Here is a 9,263-nt window from a genome sequence, read left to right as displayed (position 1 = left end):
CATGGGGCCACAGCGCCAGGGAACCCTGGGGGCAGATGATCACTGCCCCCAGGGGTGGGGGAAAAATAAATAAATAAATAAAATGTCGAGGGAAGGATGGAGGTGGGAGGGGGTTTTGGGCCCTGGGGCCCACTGGGCCACCAGGGATTGACCTAAAAGTGGTGTCCCTGGAAAGGGGACTTTCTCCCCTTTCCAGGGACACCACTCATATGCCGCATTGCTGGTCACGGATCAGCGCAGAGCGCTGATCCGTGACCAGCAACCCACTGAACCACCATGGATCTGTTTGTGAGTTGGGGGGGAGGGGGGCTGCTTCAGGTAAGCAGCCCTCTCCCCCCCCCCCGGCCCCCAAAGCATGGAGACACATGAAAATGAACCCTGGGGGCAGATGGCTGACCATCTGCCCCCAGGGAAATATATAAAAGAAAAAAAAAAATAATCCGAGGGATGGGGGGAGGTGGGAGGGGGTTTGGGGTCCTGGGGCCCACTAGGCCACCAGGGATTGAGCAGAAAGTGGTGTCCCTGGAAAGGTGACTTTCTCCCCTTTCCAAGGACACCACATATGAGGCATTGCTGGTCACGGATCGGCGCAGAGCGCTCGATCTGTGACCAGCAACCCACTAGACCACCATGGATCTCTTTGTGAGGTGGGGGGGGGCTGCTTCAAGTAAGCAGCCCTCTCCCCCCTCCCGACCCCAAAGCATGGGGGCACGTGCATGTGAACCCTGGGGCAGATGGCTGACCATCTGCCCCAAGGGAATGTAAAATAAAAAATAAAAATGAAATGATGGGAAACAGGGTTGGGGGAAGGGGTGGGGGCCACTAGCCACCATGGATTTTTTACTGAATGAAAGGGGGGGGGTGTCCCCCCATGGGGGGGTGCCCCCCCAACCGAAGTAGAAAGGGGGCACCCCTTGTAACCCTCCCTGGGGGCAGATATCTGTTCCTAGGAAGGGGCATCTGACCCCAGGGAGGGATGCATGAGGTGAGGCCCCCCCTATCTGCGCCCAGGGAGGGTTGCATGAGGTGGGGCCCTCCATTTGGGGTGGGGGGGGTTGAGGGCCACCCCCCGTTGCGGTACATCATGCGCTGCCAATTTAGGGTGGCCCTCAGCCCCCCCTAAAAAGCAGCCTGTGGTTTTGTATATTTTTTTTTGTTTACCCAACTTGGCTTGGTGCAGATGGGCCCATTAGTGTGGCTATCTGCCCCCAGGGTGCCCAAACCCTACTGCCCCATCTATTGGGGGTCCTGCCCCACCTTTTGGGGTGGCCCTCTCCCCCCTCACCCCAAATGGAGGTGGGGTGTACCTCACGCAGCCGTTTGGAGGAGGCCCAGGGAGGCCTGCATGAGGTGTGTCCCCCAGCCTTTGGGGGTGGGGTGGGGGGGGGCACCCCAAAAGCTGGGGCAGGACCCCCAATAGATGGGGCAGTAAGGTTTGGGCACCCTGGGGGCAGAAAGCCACACTAATGGGCCCATCTGCACCAAGCCAAGTTGGGTAAACAAAAAAAAATATACAAAACCACAGGCTGCTTTTTAGGGGGGGCTGAGGGCCACCCTAAATTGGCAGCGCATGATGTACCGCAACGGGGGGTGGCCCTCAACCCCCCCCCCCACCCCAAATGGAGGGCCCCACCTCATGCAACCCTCCCTGGGGGCAGATATCTGCTCCTAGGAAGGGGCATCTGACCCCAGGGAGGGATGCGTGAGGTGAGGCCCCCCTATCTGCGCCCAGGGAGGGTTGCATGAGGTGGGGCCCTCCATTTGGGGTGGTGGGGGGTTGAGGGCCACCCCCCGTTGCGGTACATCATGCGCTGCCAATTTAGGGTGGCCCTCAGCCCCCCCTAAAAAGCAGCCTGTGGTTTTGTATATTTTTTTTTGTTTACCCAACTTTGCTTGGTGCAGATGGCCACATTTGTGTGGCTATCTGCCCCCAGGGTGCCCAAACCCTACTGCCCCATCTATTGGGGGTCCCGCCCCACCTTTTGGGGTGGCCCCCTCACCCCAAATGGAGGTGGGGTGTAACTCACGCAGCCGTTTGGAGGAGGCCCAGGGAGGCCTGCATGAGGTGTGTCCCCCAGCCATTGGGGGTGGGGTGGGGGGGGCACCCCAAAAGCTGGGGCAGGACCCCCAATAGATGGGGCAGTAGGGTTTGGGCACCCTGGGGGCAGATAGCCACACTAATGGGCCCATCTGCACCAAGCCAAGTTGGGTAAACAAAAAAAAATATACAAAACCACAGGCTGCTTTTTAGGGGGGGCTGAGGGCCACCCTAAATTGGCAGCGCATGATGTACCGCAACGGGGGGTGGCCCTCAACCCCCCCCACCCCAAATTGAGGGCCCCACCTCATGCAACCCTCCCTGGGGGCAGATATCTGCTCCTAGGAAGGGGCATCTGACCCCAGGGAGGGATGCATGAGGTGAGGCCCCCCCTATCTGCGCCCAGGGAGGGTTGCATGAGGTGGGGCCCTCCATTTGGGGTGGGGGGGGTTGAGGGCCACCCCCCGTTGCGGTACATCATGCGCTGCCAATTTAGGGTGGCCCTCAGCCCCCCCTAAAAAGCAGCCTGTGGTTTTGTATATTTTTTTTTGTTTACCCAACTTTGCTTGGTGCAGATGGCCACATTAGTGTGGCTATCTGCCCCCAGGGTGCCCAAACCCTACTGCCCCATCTATTGGGGGTCCCGCCCCACCTTTTGGGGTGGCCCTCTCCCCCCTCACCCCAAATGGAGGTGGGGTGTACCTCACGCAGCCGTTTGGAGGAGGCCCAGGGAGGCCTGCATGAGGTGTGTCCCCCAGCCATTGGGGGTGGGGTGGGGGGGGCACCCCAAAAGCTGGGGCAGGACCCCCAATAGATGGGGCAGTCGGGTTTGGGCACCCTGGGGGCAGATAGCCACACTAATGGGCCCATCTGCACCAAGCCAAGTTGGGTAAACAAAAAAAAATATACAAAACCACAGGCTGCTTTTTAGGGGGGGCTGAGGGCCACCCTAAATTGGCAGCGCATGATGTACCGCAACAAGGGGTGGCCCTCAACCCCCCCCCACCCCAAATGGAGGGCCCCACCTCATGCAACCCTCCCTGGGCGCAGATAGGGGGGGCCTCACCTCATGCATCCCTCCCTGGGGTCAGATGCCCCTTCCTAGGAGCAGATATCTGGCCCCAGGGAGGGTTGCATGAGGTGGGGCCCTCCATTTGAGGTGGGGGGGGTTGAGGGCCACCCCCCGTTGCGGTACATCATGCGCTGCCAATTTAGGGTGGCCCTCAGGCCCCCCTAAAAAGCAGCCTGTGGTTTTGTATATTTTTTTTTGTTTACCCAACTTTGCTTGGTGCAGATGGCCACATTAGTGTGGCTATCTGCCCCCAGGGTGCCCAAACCCTACTGCCCCATCTATTGGGGGTCCTGCCCCACCTTTTGGGGTGGCCCTCTCCCCCCTCACCCCAAATGGAGGTGGGGTGTACCTCACGCAGCCGTTTGGAGGAGGCCCAGGCAGGTCTGCATGAGGTGTGTCCCCCAGCCATTGGGGGTGGGGTTGGGGGGGGGCACCCCAAAAGGTGGGGCAGGACCCCCAATAGACGGGGCAGTAGGGTTTGGGCACCCTGGGGGCAGATAGCCACACTAATGGGCCCATCTGCACCAAGGCAAGTTGGGTAAACAAAAAAAAATATACAAAATCACAGGCTGCTTTTAAGGGGGGGCTGAGGGCCACCCTAAATTGGCAGCGCATGATGTACCGCAACGGGGGGTGGCCCTCAACCCCCCCCACCCTAAATGGAGGGCCCCACCTCATGCAACCCTCCCTGGGGGCAGATATCTGCTCCTAGGAAGGGGCATCTGACCCCAGGGAGGGATGCATGAGGTGAGGCCCCCCCTATCTGCGCCCAGGGAGGGTTGCATGAGGTGGGGCCCTCCATTTGGGGTGGGGGGGGGTTGAGGGCCACCCCCCGTTGCGGTACATCATGCGCTGCCAATTTAGGGTGGCCCTCAGCCCCCCTAAAAAGCAGCCTGTGGTTTTGTATATTTTTTTTTGTTTACCCAACTTTGCTTGGTGCAGATGGCCACATTAGTGTGGCTATCTGCCCCCAGGGTGCCCAAACCCTACTGCCCCATCTATTGGGGGTCCCGCCCCACCTTTTGGGGTGGCCCTCTCCCCCCTCACCCCAAATGGAGGTGGAGTGTACCTCACGCAGCCGTTTGGAGGAGGCCCAGGGAGGCCTGCATGAGGTGTGTCCCCCAGCCATTGGGGGTGGGGTGGGGGGGGGACCCCAAAAGGTGGGGCAGGACCCCCAATAGACGGGGCAGTAGGGTTTGGGCACCCTGGGGGCAGATAGCCACACTAATGGGCCCATCTGCACCAAGCCAAGTTGGGTAAACAAAAAAAAATATACAAAATCACAGGCTGCTTTTTAGGGGGGGCTGAGGGCCACCCTAAATTGGCAGTGCATGATGTACCGCAACGGGGGGTGGCCCTCAACCCCCCCCCCCCCCACCCCAAATGGAGGGCCCCACCTTATGCAACCCTCCCTGGGCGCAGATAGGGGGGGCCGCACCTCATGCATCCCTCCCTGGGGTCAGATGCCCCTTCCTAGGAGCAGATATCTGCCCCCAGGGAGGGTTGCATGAGGTGGGGCCCTCCATTTGGGGTGGGGGGGGGGGGTTAAGGGCCACCCCCCGTTGCGGTACATCATGCGCTGCCAATTTAGGGTGGCCCTCAGCCCCCCCTAAAAAGCAGCCTGTGGTTTTGTATATTTTTTTTGTTTACCCAACTTTGCTTGGTGCAGATGGCCACATTAGTGTGGCTATCTGCCCCCAGGGTGCCCAAACCCTACTGCCCCATCTATTGGGGGTCCCGCCCCACCTTTTGGGGTGGCCCTCTCCCCCCTCACCCCAAATGGAGGTGGGGTGTACCTCACGCAGCCGTTTGGAGGAGGCCCAGGGAGGCCTGCATGAGGTGTGTCCCCCAGCCATTGGGGGTGGGGTGGGGGGGGCACCCCAAAAGGTGGGGCAGGACCCCCAATAGATGGGGCAGTAGGGTTTGGGCACTCCGGCACCAGATTGGCACACCAATGTGCCCCTGTGCACATTAATGGGGCGTTAACCCCCCCTGCCCACAATGGAGTGGGTGCCATGTCATGCAGCCCTCCCTGGGACCAGATATCTGCTCCTAGAACGGACGCCTGAGCCTAGGGAGGAGTGCAGGACAGCCTTCCCCCTTATCTGCCCCTTGCTAGGGCTACATGAGATGGGCCGCCCCTCAAATTGGGGTGGTGGTGGAGAGGTGCAACCCCCCTCACGTTAGGAAATTCCACAGCGGTGTAGGGGGCCCCTCCGCCCCCACAAAAGGGCAGCCTGCCATTTTGAATTGGGTTCTTCGTTTACTATACCTGCCTTGGCGTAGAGGGGCACATTGGTGTGCCAGTCTGGCGCCGGGGTGCCCAAAACGTACAGGCCAATGCAACAGGGGGGGCCAATATGGGTGGTCTGGTATTTGGGTGGGCTGACACAGATAATATATGTTTTGTTCTTCCTTTACAGGTCTTGAGCAGTTCAAGCTTCTCCCTTGTTATGTACGTATGAAATTTTGCTTATTCCAACATTTTATAGTGGGTGGAGGGCACATTGCTATTGGGTTGGGGGTGAACAGGGCCTGTAGTGTTCTGTTGTGAAGGAAGTGGGTGCTCTGGGGAGGGATTGGGGTGGCCAGGAACACACTTGCCCGGGTTGCGGACAAAACGCCCCCCCAGTGCAGCTGAACAGTGCTGTTTCCCTGGGAGGGAAGTTTGCCACTTAGCCATCTGTGCAATGTTTTTTTTGTGTGCTGGGGGTTGCCATACACCCATTGGTCTTAGGCCAGTTTGCTATCACTGTGCAGTCCAGCCTTCTGTGGAGGTAGATGACTGAGAAGTTTCATGTATGTGGTGGAAGGAGCTGAAAAATGTACAGATATATGCCAGACAGTTTGGATGTGTTATTGGTAGGCAAAGCACTGAATGTAAATCTTTTATGTTTCTGTTGCAGTTGCGGCTACTGAAAAGCTTATGCTGATTTATGTAAGTACCACATATATTACTTGGTAATGTGCGGGTGGAGGGTTACTGTGGTGGGAGAAACTGTGGCTGCAGTGTCAGTGGTATGGGTGAGAAAGGGTAGTAGGGCGGTTCGGGGGCCAGTGATGGGAGTGCCTTGCATTGAGGAAGGTGGCTGCTTTGCAGAAGGAAAAATTGGCCGACATAAGTAGCAGCTCCTTTTCAAAAATGTTGCCGGTAGTAATGCAGATGGTCATTTTGTTCTGAGCATGGTACGCGTACTTGATACAGAGAACACTACTTTTACTGCAACGATCACCATTTCTGTGGTCCTTTTCCAGCAGTCGTCCCAGTGAGCCCCGCCAGGCTCCCCATCCTTTTGCAGGGGGAAAAGCTGTAACGCAGGGTAGCTAGAGGGGCAGGAGGGGTGGGGGATGAAGTCATTGCCCTTGGGCGTCCATCTCCCAGATGGATATTTAGTCCCTCAAAAGCAGCAGTGGGTGCAGGGTGCCCCGGCACGGTCCCCATCCCGTCCTAGAGGGGAAAGCTGCAGTGCTGGCCAGGCAGAGATGTAGTGTGGTGGTGGTTGATGTGTGTGACCTTGGCTGCCTCTCTGCCTTGGTAGTTGAATGGCCCCAAGTTCACCAGTACTTTAGGAGCTGCGCCCCAATTTCTCACAATCAAAGTGTCCAAATTTGCATGCATGTGTAATGAATGGCGCACATTCTGTCAGAGGAACTATATTCGGAGAGGTTACAAAACACCCTTGCTGCACAGGTCATATCCTCTGTCAGACTAGTCACCCTGCCAAAGTGTAATGGTGTAGCATGTGGAAGTCACCTTACCACCGTGCAGTGCAGGCGGTGGGCCACAGGAGCAGACAACCTTTACTGATTACAATTGCCCCAGCAGAACTGTGTTATTGGCACAAGGTGACATACTGTCTTCCTCACCTCTTTGCCACCTCCTTCCCCTAAAACACAAGTGCCAATTACGTAATGACCTACTGTAAATTCACATGAGAGGTGCATGTCCGAATGGGTGAAGTGTGTGTCTGGGATTGTTACAAGAGCCATGTGTTCACACAATCATTCAGCTAGTTGGTAAACTGTATGTATAGGCATATTCATGGGGGTTCACTTGTTTCCATATCATAGTGACGATGAGGGTTGTGTAGATAATTGCCTACTCTTTCACCCAAAGGGCTGCACGATTTTCCGAGGGCCAACCACATCTGGCTCTCAAAGGGATGCCCTCCTGGTGCATTGGTTTGGGGTTAGGGGGAAGTGCTTTCACCAGCTCAGAGGAGCCATCAGCGATGTCCATGCAAAAGGAGATGCAACCCCAACACCCTACAGTGGTGCACCTGGGAGGAAAAGATTTAACGTCTGTGGGAGGGGAAGGGATACATGAGCTGCTAATGGAGGAACTGGAATGGATAGCACAGATGTTTCCAAACAGTGATGGTTTGGTGCCAGATTTCCGGGATTTATTTATTTTTATGTTTTTTCTGCAGGATGCCATATGCCCACTTGTCTTATTTCCATTTCCAATCCGTGTGCAGTCTAGCCTTCCGTAGTGGTAGATGACTGAGAAGTGTCATGGAACTGATGGAAGGAAGTGAAAAATGTACAGATAGTAGGCAGACAGTTTGGATGTGTAATTGGTAGGCAAAGCATTGATTTTAATTCTTTTATGTTTCCTTTGCAGTTGCGGCTACTGAAAAGCTATTGCTGACTTATGTAAGTACAACATTAATTACTCGGTAATGTGGGGGTGGAGGGTTATTGTGGTGGAAGGAATTGTGGCTGCATTGTCAGTGATAAGGGTGGGAAAGGGTAGTGGGGAGGGTCGGGGGCCAGTGATGGGTGTGCCTTGCATTGAGTAAGGCAGCTGCTTTGCAGAAGGAAAGGTTTGGCCGACAAGTAGCAGCAAATTTAAAAAAAAAAATTCCAGTAGTTATATAGATGGTCATTTTTTCTGAGCATGCCATGCACACTTGTTACAGAGCTCATTCCTTTCACTGCAAAGTTCACCATTTCTGTGGTCCAATTTCAGCAGTGGTCCCAGTGTGCCCTGTCAGGGTCCCCATCCTTTTGCAGGGGGAAAAACTGTAACATAGGGTAGCTAGAGAGGGGGGTGTCATTGGCCTTGGGCGTCCGTCCCCCAGGTGGATATTTTGTCCTCCAAATTCAGCAGTGGGTGCAGGGTGCCCTGGCAGGGTCCAATCCCTTCCAGGAGAGGAAAGCTGTAGTGCTGACCAGGAAGCTATGTAGGGTAGTGGTGGGTGATGGGTGTGACCTTGGCCACCTCCCTTCCTTGGTAGTGAAGTGCCCCCAAGGTCACTAGTGGTCCTGGAGCTATGGCCGAAACACTCACATTGAAAGTGCCTGAAGGTGCACCCATTTGTGGTAAATGTGGCACATTCTGTCAGGGTACCTATATTCAGAGAGCGTACAAAGCACACTTCCTGTGGACTTCATATCCTCTGTGAGACTAGTCACCCTGGCAAATTGTAACGATGTAGCATGTGCAAGTCACCTTACCACCGTGCTGGGCAGGCGGTGGGCCACAGGAGCAGACAACTTTTACTGATTACAATTGCGCCAGCACAACTGTGTTATTGGCACAAGGTGACATACTATCTTCTTCACCTCCTTCCCCTGAAAATAATGTGGCAATTATGTGTCGACCTACTGTTGTCTCAAATGAGAGGTGGTTTCCGAATGGGTGAAGTGTGTGTCTGGGATTGTTACAAGAGTCATGTATTGGTGCAATTGTTGTGTAATGTGATAAAATGTATGTGTAGCCATAATCATGGGGGTTTTCCTGTTTCCATTTCCTAGTGAGGATGAGGGTTGTGTGGATTTTCGGCCACTCTTATATCCAAAGGGCTGCACGACATTTCCGAGGGCCACCTACATCTGGGTCTGGAAGGGATGGCCTTGCAGTGCATTGGTTTGGGGTGGGGGGGATGCGCCTTCACCAGCTCCGAGGAGCCATCATTGCTGCCCAAGCAAAAGGAAAGGCCCCACTGACCTTATAGTGGTTCACCTGGGAGGAAATGATTTTGCGTCTGTGGGACGGAAGGGGGTACGGGAGCAGCTCATGGCAGACCTTGAATGGATTGCACAGAGGTTTCCAAATACTGTGGTGGCCTGGTCCCAGATGATTCCCAGGATGGATTGGAGAACTCAAGGGAATAGAAGGGCCATCAACCGCTCGGTGTGGAAAATGAA

General features: G+C 55.6%; 1 long non-coding RNA gene across 1 annotated transcript; it reads left to right on the top strand.

Annotated features, from left to right (window-relative positions):
* Positions 1–5,538: 5,538 nt before the first annotated feature.
* Positions 5,539–8,982, top strand: LOC138481639 (uncharacterized). The gene is made up of 4 exons (XR_011274507.1): positions 5,539–5,565; positions 6,017–6,048; positions 7,735–7,766; positions 8,871–8,982. It is a non-coding gene; the product is annotated as an uncharacterized lncRNA (long non-coding RNA).
* The last annotated feature ends 281 nt before the right edge of the window (positions 8,983–9,263 follow it).

Source organism: Ambystoma mexicanum, chromosome 1p (genome assembly GCF_040938575.1).
Source record: "Ambystoma mexicanum isolate Mex_15411 chromosome 1p, UKY_AmexF1_1, whole genome shotgun sequence".
Lineage (NCBI taxonomy): Eukaryota > Metazoa > Chordata > Amphibia > Caudata > Ambystomatidae > Ambystoma > Ambystoma mexicanum.
Note: the sequence above shows the minus strand (reverse complement) of the source record. Positions and strands in the feature narration are given on the sequence as shown.